At 36.8% G+C, this 18,249-nt stretch overlaps 1 protein-coding gene across 4 annotated transcripts in view; it reads left to right on the forward strand.

Annotated features, from left to right (window-relative positions):
* The window catches only part of THRAP3 (thyroid hormone receptor associated protein 3), a 61,752-nt gene that overhangs the window by 23,226 nt on the left and 20,277 nt on the right, over positions 1–18,249 (forward strand). For 3 of the 4 annotated variants that reach the window (XM_057500007.1, XM_057500004.1, XM_057500006.1), the window contains exon 2: positions 382–487. The exons of the other annotated variant lie outside the window; for it this stretch is intronic. The gene's annotated coding sequence lies outside the window, so the exon portion shown is untranslated. The remainder of the gene's footprint in view (positions 1–381; positions 488–18,249) is intronic. 4 annotated transcript variants of the gene reach the window in all.

The following is an 18,249-nucleotide window of genomic DNA, read 5'->3' on the forward strand; positions in this document are numbered from 1 at the left end:
GGGCATACGTTGGTTAAATTTTTTAGTTTCAAGTACCTAATCCTTCTGAAGTAGTTCTCCCAAGTTGAGTTATGGAGTTTGCTAATTAGTCTTGCGTAATGCAAAACTTAGCACCTGAAATACTGCCAGTGAAAGTATCAGGTTACAAGAGGAAGGTTAGCTTTCCCTGCTGCAGCCTTACCGAAAGTTGGATGGGTGAAAATGTGTGTGTGAGACCCCCTCAGGCCAGTATACTTGGAGAGAGAAGCATGTGTCCACTTGGAGTGAAGTTCTCAGCTAAAGTAGAGTGTTTGCTTATAGATTTCAAGCATCTGTATTTCAAGATGCAAACTGCAAGGTTTAGGTAAATATTTTATCCCTGCTTATTTCCTCTCATTCCAGAATTGTATCCTGACTGTAAATTGGAGAAGCTAGCGGCACTGCCTGTGTTCTTTTGAGGTAGTGTCTGTTTGGGATCCGGTGCAAGTGGAATCACTGTTCGAGTAAGGTAAATGCATGCTGGTAAAAGGAACTAATAGTAACTTCACTGGCTTCTAAAACCAATCTTATTTATCCTGGAGGTTCCTTAATGGAAGGGCTGGGTTCTTATTAAGCAGTGTTTGTTTTCCAGCTTAACAAACCGAAGCATGATAAAGTAGCTTTGCTCTCCTCTCTCATTCTATTCCAGGTTGTAGCGTCAGCAGATAATTTTTTATTTTATAATAAACTTACGATTTCTTTAACACGTTTATTCATTTGGAAATATTGAAAAAAGGTCATCCATAACCTTAACATATGTATATGATCATTGTTAATATTTTGATGAATAGTCTCTTTTCATGAATATGTTACTTGGATTTGTGTGTGTTTAATCAGAATTACAGTTCTACTTTCTTGTCACTTGGTTTTTGTTAACAAGAACAGGTTTTTCCCTATTTGCATTTTTAAATGACTTATGGCACTATGCCATGTGTATTATCTAACTAGTTTGCTTTTGGTAAACATTTAGGTCTTTGTCTCATTTTTTCAATGTCTGTCTAAGATTATGTGCTTGGCAAGAAGAAATTCATGTATACATTTGATTTCCTCCTATAGTACATTTTTTTAAGTTTTAAAAGCATTTTATATATTTCTTTGTACTTTTATTGTTTTGCTTTTTATTAATACATGTGCAAAAGCCCTGTACATAAAAGTGTCAGACCACCTCCAAGGCTTTTTATGAAAAACAAAAGTCCTTCCCACCCCCTTCCCAGTCCCTAAAAGCAGTCATTTCTAGCTCTTTACTGTTTCTTTTGGTATCACCTCTAAATAATCAGCTCATTTTGCTACTTACTGATTTTCCAGTTTTTGATATTATCAATTAACTTCCCACCTTGGATAGTAACCATGTCTGGTAGTATTCCCTAACTATCTTACATATCTGTGTTTATGGCCACTCTGGTTATAATGTAATTTTGGTTTGAGTATTATCACTGTTGATAGTATTATGGTTATGTATAGTTTATTTACAGCCAAGTCATGTTGCATCTTATGGTTAATTTCCTTTTTATGCAAGTTTTTGTTTTCTCTGTTAATTATCCTTTTTTTTTTTTGTCTGTTTGCTTAATTTCTATGTCTTTATCAATAATTCCTCTCTAACCTGTACCCAGGAGTGTAAATCCTCCTCAGTACTTCAAGCATTTTAGCTATATTATAAATTTTATCTTCTTGGAGACACCTTCTGATAATGTTCATTTTAGATGTGTGCTCTAGTCTTCCCCACCTGTCATTTGCTGTCCACGATCATCCTGTTGATTTTTCCTACTTCTTTTGTACTGGATCTTTTTTCCCATATCCTTTCCTTTTTTGATTTAATCATTCTCCATTAGAGAAAGGTACATAAGAAGTAAATTTTTTCTACATGCATGTTTAAAAATGCCTTTATTATCCCCTAACCTTGTTAGTTTGGCTGGGTATAGAATTCTAGTTGGGACATAATATTCCCTCAGAATTTTGAAAATAGTGCTCTATTGCCTTTTGGCTTTTATTGTTGGTGAGATGTCAGTTACCTTTGCATATAGTCTGTATGTAACCTCTGAAACTTTAAAACCTCTCTTTCCCAGTGTTCAGAAATTACATAATGATGTTCTTGGTATGGCTTTTTCCATCAGATGAGCTGGCTACTTAATGGACAAACTTATGTTCAGTTTTGGAAATTTTTTTGGATTATGTCATTGATTTTTCTCCCCTTTATTTTCTGTACTCTTTTTCTGGAATTATTAATTGGATGTTGGATCTTGTAGACTGAACCTGTAAATTTACATTAATTATTTTTTGCTATTTTCATCTCTGTTTTTGTTCTACTTTCTGGGAGATTTCCTTGGCTGTGTTTTCTAACCTTTGTTACATTTTTTCATTGATGTTCATATATATATATATTTCATAGACAGCAAGATTTTTGTTTAGTCCTTCTACTTCATACAATTCTAAACAGCCTGAGTCCCTACAGGAATATAGTTCTGCACTTCATACATTTGCAGAAACTTGTGCTTTCTTATAGCTGCTAGACAAACTGGCAATAGTTGGTTCTTTAAATTTTCCCAGGAGTCAGGGATTCTAATTGCAATAAATGCAAACTACTTCCTTCTTCACCTCTCATGAAGGCCTTTCATTTTGCTGACATGGATGATAAGATTACTTATTTTTAGATTTTTATTTTTTATGGTAAGAATACTTGAGATCTACCCCTTATACCAAATTTTTAAGTGTAGAGTACATTCTTGTTAACATTATTGTTGCACACATCCAGGATGCAGCAGATCAGAAGGTGTCTCCAAGAAGACAAAATGTATAATATAGCTAAAATGCTTAAAATATAGGTACAGTGTTATATACAGATCTCTAAAGCTTATCCATCTTAACTGAAACATGATGCACATTGATTAGTAACTGTCCATTTCTCCCTCCCCAGTCTCATGACAAACATCATTTCACTCTTTGAATCTGTGAATTTGTCTATTTCAGATATCTCAAATATGTGGAATCTTGCAGTATTTGTCTTTTTGTGACTGGCTTGTTTCACTTAACACAATGCCCTTAAGGTTCATCCATGTTGTCACATAGCACAGCATTCTTTTTGCAGGCTGAGTAGTAATCCATTGTAGTCTATGCCACATTTTCTTTATCCATTCATCTGTTCATGAACATTGAAGTTATTTCCACATCTTGACTATTGTAAGGCTGCCGTGAACATGGGAGTGCTAATACCTCTTCGAGACCCTGAGTTCAGTGTTTTGGAAAAGTAATCCCAGAAATGGAATTGCTGGATATGTGTTCTTATATTTTTATTTTCAAGAGCCCCCTTTTGTTCTTTGAATGAGCAGAGAGGTGAATGAAATAGTATAGCAGTATTAAGGTTGTAGATATATAAAATGGGTGTAGTAATAAATAGTGTCTACCTCATAGCAGTGTTGTAAGTTAATTTTATATATAAAGCATTTAAAGAAGTGCCTGGCTGTTCTATTACTGTTACTGCTGCTAATATTGTCCTTACATTGCTATTCTTTAATGGTGCAGTGTCTTTTATCTCTGAGAAAATTAATGGTAATCTTTTTAATAAGCTTAGGCCTGTAACATTGACACTGATACTTTCTTAATGGCTACTTGTTTACATTTCTTTAATATGTCTGGAATTTTATTTTTGTTTATAGTAAGAGGAAGGAACTTAACTTTTTGTACCTAGTTGTTAATCAGTGGTCCCAGCTATTGATTTATCCTTTTCTCTAGTGATTTGAAAAGCCAGCTCTGTACGGGTGTGTTATAGGGTATATTTTTGAGCTTTGTATTTTTTTTCCATTTACCTGTCTAATTTTGTGATAGTACTCAATGTTTTTATTAACTGTAGCTTATTTCATCTTTAAATAAATGGTGATGCAACCTTTTCATCCCTCTTCAGTCTCAGGAAACAAAATTTAACTGATTATTTCCATACTAAATTATTTTTATCCATATGGAAGTATGACAGTTCTTAAAGAGACTTAAATATTGGAAATTAGAAAATAAAGACTACAGGGACATGTACATAGGAAGCCAGTTGCATAATTTTAAAAATAAGCATACTGGATTAAGATTCTTATCTTTGTCTTTTAAGGCTGCTTTTGATTTTTTGATTTTTTGATTTTTTGATTCAGTCAGTCATTAGACACTTGAGTGCTTCATACTGAGCTTGTTCTCTCTGCTAGGGATACCAGCAGTGAGCAAGACAGACAGGACCCCCCTGTTCTGGGGAAGTTACTTTGTTGTTTTAGGTAAGCAGTCAAGGTAACTTCAGATTTCCTAAGTGCTGGGAAAGATATAGGACTACAAGATAACTTGGAGGTCAGGGAGCAGTGAGGTTCCATGAAATAGTATACTGAAGGAAGAACTTTTCAAGTAGCTAAGATCTGAAGGATGAGAAACAGCCATGCTTGAGACTGCAGAAGAGTGTTTGTGTGGAGACAGTGTAAAGGTGCTGAGACTGTAGTGCCTGACTTGTTCAAGGAAGAGAAAGAGGTTATGGTGGCTCACTAGAGTGATTAACTCCGAGGAGAGGGTGGTTTGAGATGGTGTTTAAGTGGGCAGAGGCCAGGTTGTGCAAAGCCAGAGCTTTCATATATAAATCTGATGAATTCACTTTTGTTCTTTTATTAATAAAACAATTATAAGATGTGCTAGGAAATAATTAGACCTATTTCTATATGTGTTTTATGTGCTGTGTCTGATGGGAATCCCAGTGGGAAGTTGCACTGATCACATATATGCACTAAAACACATATGTGCTGTGTCTGATGGGAATCCCAGTGGGAAGTTGCACTGATCACATATTTGCACTAAGTGTTTGGATCTACCAGGGTTGGGGTAGTTGTCTCTAAATTTAGATAGCTTTGAGTAGTACCTTAATTCACTTTAAATGGAAACATTAGGTTGGGTTCTTGATTTCTTTTCTTTCATAGACTCAGGTGACTAGTGAGCTCCAGAATAATAGCAGATCTTGAAATCATTTTTGGTTTCTTACGTAGTTATGTATATGTTTAAGACATCTCTCTTTTTTTCCCCTGAAGTGCAGATTTAAATGGAAAGACATCAGATAATTATCTCAACCAGATAGTTTTAGTGGATAGAGACTAGAAACTGTAAAAATAAATGATTAATTTAAATGTGACTAAATAATATTGATCACATTCAAAAGTTGAGCATTTGAAGACATAATCACTGTTCCCCTTCAGGACAGCATTGTTCAAGAGAAGTTTAGTGTGAGCCACACATAATAACTTCTAATTTTCTAGCAGCCACATTTTTTTTTTGGTACCATTAATATACAATTACATGAGCAACATTGTGGTTACTAGATTTCCCCCATTTTCAAGTCCCTACCACATACCCCATTACAGTCACTGTCCATCAGTGTAGTAAGATGCTATAGAATCACTACTTGTCTTCTCTATTATACTGCCTTTCCCATGTCCCCCCCCTGCTACATTATGGGTGCTAATCGTAATGCCCTTTTCCCCCCTTATCCCTTCCTTCCCACCCATCCTCCCAAGTCCTTTTCCCTTTGGTAACTGTTAGTCCATTCTTGGGTTCTGTGAGTCTGCTGCTGTTTTGTTTCTTCAGTTTTTTCTTTGTTCTTATACTCCACAGATGAGTGAAATCATTTAATACTTGTCTTTCTCTGCCTGGCTTATTTCACTGAGCATAATACCCTCTAGTTCCATCCATGTTGTGGCAAATGGTAGGATCTGTTTTCTTCTTATGGCTGAATAATATTCCATTGTGTGTATGTACCACATCTTCTTTATCCATTCCTCTACTGGACACTTAGGTTGCTTCCATTTCTTGGCTATTGTAAATAGTGCTGCGGTAAACATAGGGGTGCATCTGTCTTTTTCAAACTGGGCTGCTGCATTCTTAGGGTAGATTCCTAGGAGTGGAATTCCTGGGTCAAATGGTATTTCTATTTTGAGTTTTTTGAGGAACCTCCATACTGCTTTTCACAATGGTTGAACTAGTTTACATTCCCACCAGCAGTGTAGGAGGTTTTCCCTTTCTCCACATCCTCACCAACATTTGTTGTTGTCTGTCTTTTGGATGATGGCGATCCTAACTGGTGTGAGGTGATATCTCATTGTGTTTTAATTTGCATTTCTCTGATGATTAGCGATGTGGAGCATCTTTTCATGTGCCTGTTGGCCATCTGAATTTCTTCATTGGAGAACTGTCTGTTCAGCTCCTCTGCCCATTTTTTAATTGGATTATTTGCTTTTTGTTTTGTTGAGGTGTGTGAGCTCTTTATATAATTTGGATGTCAATCCCTTGTCAGATATGTCATTTATGAATATATTCTCCCATACTGTAGGATGTCTTTTTGTTCTACTGATGGTATCCTTTGCTGTACAAAAGCTTTTTAGTTTGATATAGTCCCACTTGTTCATTTTTGCTTTTGTTTCGCTTGTTCATGAAGAAGTTGCTCATGTTTATGTCCAAGAGATTTTTGCCTATATTTTTTCCCATGAGTTTTATGGTTTCATGACTTACATTCAGGTCTTTGATCCATTTTGAGTTTATTATTGTGTATGGGGTTAGACAGTGATCCAGTTTCATTCTCTTACATGTAGCTGTTCAGTTTTGCCAACGCCAGCTGTTGAAGAGGCAGTCATTTCCCCATTGTATATCCATGGCTCCTTTATCATGTATTAATTTACCCTATATGCTTGGGTTTATATCTGGGCTCTCTATTCTGTTTCCTCTCTTAATTCCATATTGCTTCCTTTTGCTATGACATTGTTAAGTGAACTATACACTTAATACACTTAATAAACATAGGGTGCAGGCAAAGTTGAGTTTACCACCTGCATACTTGTTATTCCTTCAGAATACCTATAGGAGGCATACTGTAAGAAGATGGTATGTTAAAATTTTTTGCATTTTATTTTACCAGCTTGTTTTAAGCTGCTGATGACTTGAAACCTGAGTTCATTATTTGTGTGTATTTTTCAGAATTTCAAGCACTGATTGGTTAGATTATGTAACTTTCTGTGAATATTATATAATATTCCAGCTGTCTTAAGACTTCCATATGTTTTAATTTTTGATGGAAAAATAGCAATTTGATTGAAAGAATGAGTAAAGATGTTTTCCAGCAAATGTTTGTCATTATAATCTTTAATTATTGAGTATGTTCTCTAGTGTTAAAAAAAAATAAAGCTTTATGAAAAACTCAGATTCCTGTGTGAAAATGAGGCTTGAAAATAATTGGTGTCCCTCTGCTTGCTATATTCTGTGCCATATGGAAAATGTCTTTTGCTGAGTTTTTCCTACTTTTCCAAGTTATTGAAAAGTAATATGGTCCTGTTCCTTTAAAATGTGAAATATGGAAGGAGTGGTGTTTGCCCTGTCTTTGGGACTAGAAACTAATTCACTAACTGAACAGCAAGAAGGAAATGTGACTTCTTGCTGGCTCTGTGATGGAAAGAAGTTAGCAGTGTCCTTCACCCTGGCAGGATTCTGTAGCAGATCCCTGACTCATTCTGGGAACTCATCTTTCCCAAGTGAGGTCCGTGCTGCCTGAATTTTGGTGTAGATGGACTTCCCCTGATGCAAGTGATAAGTTTAAGTACAGTTGTACAGTCAGAGGTAAGTGGCCAAGTCCCTGGTCAGCTAATACCTATTTTTAGGCAAGTTGGTTAGTTTTTATGAAGGAGTAGAATATAATATGAATCTTAAATGATTTTTTTCTACAGTAAATTTTAGGATTGATGGGAATGGGGTGGAGGGATGGTTCTTTTTTAAAAGCAAAAAGTTTAAACCTTACCATTGATTCCATTTTTAGAAGTTGGCTGAAGTAGAGATGAGGAATGTCCTCAGTTTGTGCAAACTTCCAGGTTTTTTTTTTTGCCAGTGATAGAGCTGTTCTAAGTCTGCATTTTACTAATGAAAAAATAGGCACAGAAAAGTGAAAACACTTGCCCAGAATAAGGGTTTCTGGGCTTATTATTAGGAACACTTAGTTTAGTTTTGGTAAATTTCTGTCATTTAAAGCACTTGAACACTTGGTTGGTGCTAGATTCTTTTTTCAGCTTTTATCGCTCACCAGTGCTGATGGGTAAGACCAGTTCTGCCTCCCCCAGGGGACTTGATAGTTTTGGTGGGGAGGGAGAGGGGTAAGAAAGTAGTTTGCCAGTAGCCAAGCACAGGCTAGAGCACCATCTGTTGTTGATTAGTTAGTGACTGTGCTTGGGCTTGAAAGGAGGAAAGTTCAGATGACTTCCTTTCAGAGGTGGAATGGGCTCCCTGCTGGATAGACCCTTAGTCCCCACACCCACCCACAGAATACAGGGCATGTGGTGGCTTTTGGAGAAGAGCTTTGTCAGCCAAAGCGTCCTAGGTATGGAGCAATAATGTTAGGAATTACACCTTTTCTTCAAGTTTGAAGTGACAGTAAAAAGTCATCTTTTTTTTTTGCTATGAATTTAGATATGACTTCCCTAAGAGACAGATAACTTGGTGCCCATGTTTGCCATATAAAGAAATACTAGGGCCAGAAAAGGGAAATCAGAGATGGACTTTTTGGAGGACTTCGAGATGCACCTTTGTAGATAAGAGCTGGCCCAGTACCTCCCACATTGACAATATTCTTGATTTAGGGGAAAAAAGGCTCTTTTATTATTTTAAATAATCCATTAATGTGTACTTTTATGCCAAGCTTGACACCCCTTAATTGCTATACTTATAAACTACAGAATTTACCCTCAGGAAAACTTTTAAATGGTTACTTAGAAAACTTATCCATGTGTCCATGGATATAACTAACATGAGTTAGTTTTTTAATGTAGTGTACATAATACACAGAGTTGGGCCTTTTGTTCCTGTAGTTAACCTGACACAAGAACCAAGGGCCAGATACCGTTTCTCTGAAGGTGTGGGATTACTGGCTGTCCCTTAACCCTCCAGTTTCTGAACATAGAGGGGTCCTTGTGCTGAATTGTTTCTGTGGAGTCTGCTCAGCTGATTCCTCCTCTGAATTCTCTTTGCAACCCAAAAGAACTATTAGGAAGATCAGTTGAGAATTGCTTTGTAAATAGGTCCATTGTTAGCATAAGTGAACTACAATATAAGCTCCTACTAGTAAAAGAGTTCGCTTTAGGAAAGTCCATGGTAAGGCTAGCATTAAAAAGCACTTCAGTAAAAAATTACAATGTCAGGTATTTCCCCTAATGCTGAACAGTTGAAGTGAGCTCACCATTTTTACAGTGGATTTTGGACTCTGTAGAGTTAGGAGCCATAGGTTTTTTTGGTTGCTAATGAAAAAACTCTAGTTTATTAATGTATTTTCTCCCCCTCACAGCAATATTCTCAGCTGTTATGAAGTATTCACACTTCTAAAAACAAAATGATGAACAGCCTACAGTGGGAATGGTATTTGGGACTTACTCCTGTGCTGGAATTAGGAGGTAGTTTAGGGTTGCACTTTGGAATTTAAATGTGTTTGAACTTTAATTGGAGCGATTGTTATTTGCTGATAAAAGATTCTCCTTTTAGACTTACTCTCAGAGCACACATGGAGAAGCATGTAGAGGTGAGCCCTTTGGGTCCCTTCGTTGGACGTCTGGGTTTTTTGTTTTTTAATTGAGGTATAATTGACATAAAACACTATTAGATCGAGGTGTACAACATAATGATTTGATATTTGTATGTCTAGATTTTTCAGCCTAAGCAATTGCTGAATTTTTTTTAATGAAATTTTATTTTATTTTACTTTATTAAGGTGTCATTGGTATATACTCTTCTGGTTTCACATGAAAAACCTTGTGATTACTACATTCAGCTATATTTTCAAGTCCCCCACACACCCTATTGAAGTCACTGTCCTTTAGCCTAGTAAGATGCCACAGAGTCACTACTTGTCTTCTCTGTGCTACAGTCTTCCCTGTGACCCCCCCCCCACACCATGTGTGCCAGTCATAATACCCTTAATCCCCTCCCTCACACTTCCCCTTTGGTAACTGCTAGTCTCTTCTTGGGTTCTTGGGGTCTCTGAGTCTGCTGCTGTTTTTTTGTTCCTTCAGTTTTGCTTTGTTGTTATACTCCACAAATGAGGGAAATCATTTGGTACTTGTCTTTCTCTGCCTGGCTTATTTCACTGAGCATAATACCCTCTAGCTCCATCTGTGTTGTTGCAAATGGTAGGATTTGTTTCTTTCTTATGGCTAAATAGTATTCCATTGTGTATATGCACCACATCTTCTTTATCCATTCCTCTACTGAGGGACACTTCCATATCATGGCGATTGTAAATACTGCAGCAGCAGGATAAACAGGGGTACATATGTCTTTTTGAATCTGAGATCTTGTTTTCTTTGGGTAAATTCCTAGGAGTTGAATTCCTGTGGCAAATGGTATTTCTTTATTTAGTTTTTTGAGGAACCTCCATATTGCTTTTCACAATGGTGGAATTAACTTACATTCCCACCAACAGTGTAGGAGGGTTCACCTTTCTCCGCATCCTTGCCAGCAGTTGTTGCTTGTCTTTTTGATGTTGGCCATCCTAACTGGTGTGAGGTGATATCTCATTGTGGTTTTAATTTGCATTTCCTTGTTAATTACAGTTGCTGAGTTTTTAAGTGAAAAGGTATGGGAAAAATAGCTGTAGAGTTGGCTATAACCACCTATAAACTTGTTAGGATTTTGACCATAAATAAAGCCCATTTACAGAGAGTTGATAATCTTTAGGTTGGATAATGGGTATGCTTGGGTTCTTTACACTGTTCATTCTTCTCCACTTTGTTGTATGTTTGTTTGGATCAACACTTCCATAAGAAAAACATTAAAAAATATATAGGGCCCAGTTGGCTATAAGGCTGGCCTTCCTTAACCCTCCTTAAAGTCCTAAAAGCAAAACAAAACAATTCCATTGTAGTAAAGTTTCCTGAAATGGACTTTGAGAAATGCAGTTTTATTTATTTAGGGTCATGTGGAAATTACTATTTTACATTATTTTACTATCCTAGGTGGTAGGTTTTGATCCTTTGATATGTGTTTGATCCCACGTTACAGATAAACAAATCAATACCATTAACTCCATGAATGTCAACAACTTTTGTTTTTTAGAATAATAGGGGAAGGTTACCTGTGAAATGACTAGCTAAAAATATTACATATAAAGTAAGTGCATGCATCCTGTCTGCCTATGTCGTGTCTTTGCCTTCTCCTCCCCCTTTCCTCTTCATAGCTTCCTTCCTGCTTCACAGAGCCCTGTTAAGTTTGCTGTGTGTTCTTATGTAGGTGTCTTATGTGCACATCTGTAAGTACATACATAGTACATGCTTCAAAGCGAGTTCTTCCAAATCCCATAGACTTCAGTATTTAAAGGGTAAGAATTTTAATATTATATCTTTAAGTTGTTTAAGCAGTAAAATTGCTATTCTCCCCAAATGACCCCTACCCACCTCCTTGTAGGAAGGTGCTTAACACATGTGTGGGTGTTCTCTATAAATTTTAAGACCTCAGAATTGAAATTAGTATTATACTTAACTGATTTATTTAAATTTAAGAGAGCCACTTAACAGAGTAAATGTTAGGAAGGTGTCTCTGCTTTAATTTCTTCAGGGATATGGGTGGGGTGTACAGCCTTGGCAAAGTGTTACCCTAGAGATACCCTCAGCTGCTCTTGATTCTGTTTCCTTCTTTTACACAGAGGAGGATAATATCCAGAGTAAAGCATAGATAGTAAACATATTTAATATTTCATCTGAGCTCTGCTTTTCTACCCTAACTATTCAGAGGAGTACAGAGCACAAATCAGGCCTGCTGCTTTGTCTGTAGGTTGTAATGAATGGTAAATCTTGATCTCATTTTGTGTCTTGTTAAAGAATTTTCTAATTCTTGCCTTTAGTGACTGCTGAAAGCATGGCTGTCTTGACTGGACTTGGTGGCAGTGGAGTTTCACTCTAGCCTGGCACTAATAAATGAAGTGTGAGTGTCTCCCTGACACTGAGATCATTTTGGCCTTCTGTGCCTGTAAGATGTAGAAGGGGTAAGAATGATCTCATCTTCAAGTTTAGCAGGAATGATTAGGGCTTTGGTACATAATTTTATTCCTGAGCTATATTGTTAATATTTGATGAACTGTTATTTTATTATTCCTGCTTGTGTGGTGAAGAGGATGGAGAATGAGGAGGAAGTTTGAAAAGCCTGTTCATTTTGCAAATAAGAAATGTCCATTCTTGGCTTATGGCTAAGCACCATCCAGAGTGCTAAAGTTAAAATCAGACATGATCTCTGACCAGTTCATTTTGTAGCCTCCTGGGTTTGGTGTCCTGAATTGTTTAATTTATTTGGTTAGCACTCTTGTGTTACCTAACAGTCATCAGATGTAGTGCCATTGATCTGGAAAAGTGTGCTGGCCTCTTGACAGAGCAGAGACATTGTTCTGGGGCCTGGGAAAGGGACAGGGAGTCCAGGACCATGTGCGGTCAATCCTCAGGAACTTTTCCCTTTCTTTTTAGGTTATGTGAGAGATCATAAGGGGGAGACTAATTATAAGACCTATTTTAAAAACAGGTGTTAACATGGTAACAGTTGAAAATAATTGAGGTAATGTATCAATGGGATAAAGACCAAATGTTAGTTGCTGCTAAATCATATCACGCCACATTATCATCTCAATAGACACAGTGTAAAAACAGTTGGAAAAAATCCAACACACTTTCATTATAAAAATACCCAACAAGCTAGGAATAGAAAGGAACCGTCTCAACCTGATCATAGACATCTATGAAAATCCTGCAGCTGTCATCTCACTTAAAGGTAGAAGGAAGCTCTGTAGCACAACAGAGTCCTCTCATAAAGAGGCTGGTGTGGAGCTCTTCCTCTGGGGAATGTCTTTATAGGCAAGTACCATTTTTTAATCCCCTGTAGTTATGTTTGTGTTTCTTGTTACAAGTCTTTTACTACATGAAGTTCTTTGTTCTCTGCAGTTGGCTGTAGCTTTCCTAGTTTGGGCTCTCTAAAATAACCTACAGCAGAAACATTCCTGCTATCTTGGACAAGGGATTTCTTTTTTGCACTGGAGGTTCTGAGAGGGGTGTCAGGCAAAAGCCTATATCCATTTTTTGCATGTTAGGAGCTAGAGAGAGGAGTTGGGGAAGAGTTATGCTTGCTTTAGTTAAGCGTCTCAGCTTTGCTTGTTTAAGAAAAAAATTCTTCAGAGATAACTATGCTTAAGAGATGATTGTTTTTATAGTGGACCAAATTCACAAGAGACTGATGTGTGGAGTATACTGTTGGGGTAGCCCATGAGGTAATGTAACATTGTTGGAGAAATCTGTGTCTGAATTCAGGACTTAATTAGCTGTGGAACTTGGGGGACAAGTTACCTAACCCCTTAAGTTTTCTGATGTCTTTTTCTGTAAAATAGGTACAGAATATAATAAGTACTTAATGAGGTTTGTGTATATAAAATGAGGTAATGCTGAAGGTTTGTAGCTCCTTGTCTGGCACATCTTAGTAATTGTTAGTTATGTCTAAATCACTGTTCCAGGGAACAGTGGATGTGTATCTAGCAAGATAGCCAATATTTGCCTACGGCAGCCCTTTCTGGTAGGCAGTTCCATCCAGTGACCAAACTAACTTAGAAGGGTGTTTGATGAACATATTCTGGATACAAAGCAGTATGTTCTGAAATAGTAACTCCAAATCAGGGTAGCTGAATCTGCCTACTTAAGGAAATGATGTGTTCTGGCCTTTCAGGATAGTTCCAATTTAAAATCCCTTTCCCTATTGTCAAAATATATATCCTGTAAGATTTACACTGCTAGATACAAATGTCATGCCCCCTCACCCCCAGTGTGTCTCAGCCAGAAGCAGGGCAAAAAACTTACTGGACTACTTGTTAACTTTTCAGTTTTTTCAGTTTGAACTCTGATCCCCCCTACTTCTAGGTGGATATTTTTCTTTAGATAATTGTTGTGGGTCACTAAATCATAGTTTTCACTTTCTCTGAACTGCAGGAAGATGCAGATTTTTACAATTCAATTTCCCCCTTTCAGTATTTATTCATTATTAAAACGTGTTTATAAACGCATGTCATGGGTGTTATACAGTATTTCAGTGTATCTTATGGTGTTTACATTTTAATTAGGGACTTACCTAAAAGGATTCTAAGTCCTTTTTTTTTTCTTTGGTATAGTTTTTTGTTTTTGTTTTTGTTTTAATGGAAGTATATATAGTTGATTACAATGGATTCTAAATCTTATGCTGAGCTTTTTGCTTTTCTTTCTGGAGGGTTATTTCCTGGGAAGAATTCTATTGGTGATTGTTCTTCTCCATTGATGTGACCATTAATTTCCTTTCAGAGGGTGGTATGTATTGATCCTGTTCTGAAATTCTCTAGGCTTAGATCCCATTTGGATCTTGTAACCCAAATTAAAGATTAAAATAAATGTTCCTTTGCCACCTTCCTTTTTTGAATTAACACTTGCTTTTCTGTCATGAGTCCTTAGAGTAAGAATTAGTAATGAAAATATCATGGTGTTGTTAATACATTCAAGTAACCTAAGAAAAGTAAGATAATCACCTCTGTATTTGTCACTGCTGAAGGGAAGCAGCTGGTGCTTAAAAAAAAAAGAGGCTGGTGTTTATCCGAATACCTAGTTATTTGGTCTTCAGTTGGTTGCAGTGTGGACATTTAAATGAGAGTTAACACTGTGAGAAATGTTCTGAATATGCTCTTTAAGGCACATGAAATCTCTTGAAGAAATTGAACATCCTGTGAGGTAGTAAGTTTGATATTAATGGGAATGAGAAAGGGGGAAAGAAAACCAGTCTTGCTTATTAGTAGAGCCCTGCACCGATGTTAAATTACAGCAGTGGAGCTACTCAAAAACAGTTTAGTGTGATGTCCAGATACCAGACTCTTGACCATAGCCATTAGTTATTTTGCCCAAGTCAATTTTCATATTATTGCATGGGTTTAGGGAGCTTCAGAGGACTTAGTTTTGAATTGATTTTACATAGGAGGCAGGCTTTGGGTCTATTCTGTGTTACTGTTTTGTTTTCAGGTTATAGTATCTTTGCCCTACATTTTTGTTTGCTTGACCTGTAAATCCTCTTTCTATGAAAAGAAGTAGTTCAGTCTGAGAAGACCTTTTTGAATATGGACCTAGTATTTATGGACTGAAGGGTAGCTGTGTAGTTTATATGTAGCTTGGCTATTTAGAACCACTAATGTTGGAACCCCAAGGCAGCCTGTTGAGAGGTTATATTTGGTACTACTTAGTTTTAGGAACTCAGTCTCCTGCCAGATACAACCTCAGTAGGCCACCTGCAGGGTTCCAAATATGGGGCCCACTGGTAAATAATTCCAAAATGTTTCTTCTGGTGAATTCAGCAGACACCTACCATATGCCACACACAATGCTGGCATAGTCACTAGGGACACTAAGAAGAAACTTAACAATCTGGAGTGAGAAGGAGAAAGGAGTAATTTAATTCTCCCTTATCTTGGAGAGTTTTTGATTTAGAGGACTTGGTTTGGCCTTCTCTGCCAAGTAGTATTCCTTTTTCTTGGAGCTGAAAAATAAGATCTGTGTTTAATGATGTGGAAACCATGTAATTATGTATCTTAAGTCCTTTGTTTTAAGTAAAATTCATCTATTTTTCCAAGAGCTGTGTTCTTTCAAGGACTGTTGATCTGCTTGGTAATTAGATAAGTGGTTTGAGTGAGGACAGCTTGGACTTTGAAGAGGGTAATGGGTCTGAAAACTAGCCTCTCGTGTAATAGTGTGAAAATGAACCCTTGCTCCAAGCGACAGAATCATATCTGAAATTATTTCAGAAGATTGAAATTCTACTCTTGTGCTTTAAAGAATGGTGGGGGGAAAACAATAGTTGTATAAGTACAAGGTGGAAGAGGAAGATACCTGGCAGCTGCAGAAGGGTTTATGGGAAAGGACTTCGGGGTTTTGTGACTGAGCTCACTCTGAACTAACATGACATGTGGCTGGCAGAAGGAAATTTTAGGTTGTATTAATAGTGTCTAAATAGTTCTGTATTAGGCCACATTTGGAGAAAATTGCATTTAAGTTCTGAGTATCCAGTGAATCAAACTGGAATTGATTCATGGGCAAGGAGGGCAATAATGTGGATATAAAACCCTGTCATCTGAAGAATGTTGCAAAGTTAAAAATATTTGGATCATACTGGGTCCTTAACTAGGAGTTTAGGAACTAGGTCCTATATTTCTCCATCCTAACATCCCAAGCATATTAATAATAGTATTGATTGTTGACTTGTTCAGTTCATGGATTCTTTTGTAATGCTGGTGTAGGAGCATAGCTACCTTACCTTTATTGTAAGAATTTTTTTTATCCAAAATAGTTGTGTTTGAGGGGACATATATGTTTTTACCTGAGGCATGTTTCATAGCCATGTGCCATTGTATTATACCATAATTCTCCTGTAGGGGCTGGACTTCATAATATTCTAAATGACACAGCATCTCTAGGAAGAGTGGGCATTGTCGAAGAAGCAAAACTTCCTTTTCGGGAAATTTTAGTTTGAGCAGAAACCAAATCCTAGTTGGTTTTTTAACATGTAAAAGGTGCTAAATCGATCTCCAAGGTGGTATTTGTCTTTCTTACTTACCAATGTATTCTTAGAGCTAGAGCATGGACACGGAAGAAATGTTAGAAATGGGAAAAGGTGTCTGTGATGACAGTGAAGTTTAAAGTTCTTCAAAATAGCATTGAGTTATTTTGAGTTTTGGTAACTTGATCACATTGCTTTAGTTATGATTATCTCTACCTTATACTCAAATGTATATTTTTAAATACATATTTGTGTATATCAAGAGAAGAAATTTCATGAAGTTACCTTCCTCTACTTTTCATGGGACTTGCTCTTCTTAGTCTTTAGGCGGCAGCTTAAATGCCACTTTTTGACCATCTTATCTAAATAAGTCACTACAGCACTGCATAAATTGGACAAAATTATGTGCTCTGTTTTCTTCCTGATACTTCCTAGGATTTGTAATTATATTTTTGCTTGCTCACTTATTTATTGTCTGTTATAAGCTTCATGAAGGCAAAGACCCAGTCTAATTGGTTTTACACTGTCTGGAGTCTTCTTGAATGAGTTGAGTGATGCACTGATTTATTTCTAGCTGTGGTTTTGTATCATCCAAAGTTACTCCACTTAATTATCAGGGTATAATGATGTTTTTAAAATTAGTTTCAATTCACATTAAGGAAGTTCCAGGGGTAGGAGTAGGGCTGGTGTCACAGTGTTGTGACTGTTGAAGGTACTTGTCAATTCTTCTAAGTTTAATATATGTTGAAGTGTTACATTTGGCACTATTTGTATTTAGATAACAACCTTTTCTTCTTCTTAAGAAAAGTAGCGTCTTAATTGTCTATTTTTTCGGTGTTGAAATGAGTATTTCTTTTTCCACTAACTTGTTGTTCTGTTTTTCCTTTTAAAGTCTGATACTGTCTACCTGTTGTGTAAATGATCTAAAAGGGTTTTTATTTCTCACCCAAGCTGAAACTGAAAATTGGACAGAGATGCTACTAGGTAGACAAAGATATCCCTACACTTTAAACAGAAAAAAGCCATTCAGCAAGAATGAATCTAGAGAAACCATCCCAGAATACATTGAAGGCCAACCAGAAAAACAAGATGTATTTTCGATATTCAGTTTCTGTAAATTGCTCCTTTACACCTTTACCTTCTGTCCCCAAATAACTTGCTCCTTTACCCTGGCTTTGTACACAGACAGTACTGCCAAAACTGGCTCTAAATTGAAATGTCTTTGACCTTTATAGAGCACAAAAAAATTTGAACCTTTCGGCAGGCTTTAGACTGTGGATCTTTGGTATCCTTATTTAGCAATCTCTTACTCATTGTCCTTTGTCTCTGGCTTTTAGCAGTTTCTCAATTCTCCTCTAAAATATGTCTCTGAGGTTATGGTCATTTCCCCTGCGACCTGGAGCTATGGCAGCTTCCTGAGCTTCTTGCCTTTTTAAAAGTTCTTAAAATTTGGATGTAAAACTTGAATATGAAAATTAGAATATAAATAAATAATACCTTTGTTTCTCTGTATGTTGTGTCCTTCACCAGATCCTACACTTGGTAAAAGTGTAGATTTGTGTTCACTCATTCCACAGATCTGTGAGTGTCCTCTGTGTACCAGATACTGGTCTAGAGAGGCAGTGTAATGAACACTGGCTTGGAGCCAGGTCACCTGGCTTCACATCC

The sequence above is a fragment of the Manis pentadactyla genome, chromosome 4 (genome assembly GCF_030020395.1).
Source record: "Manis pentadactyla isolate mManPen7 chromosome 4, mManPen7.hap1, whole genome shotgun sequence".
In the NCBI taxonomy this organism is placed as follows: Eukaryota; Metazoa; Chordata; class Mammalia; order Pholidota; family Manidae; genus Manis; species Manis pentadactyla.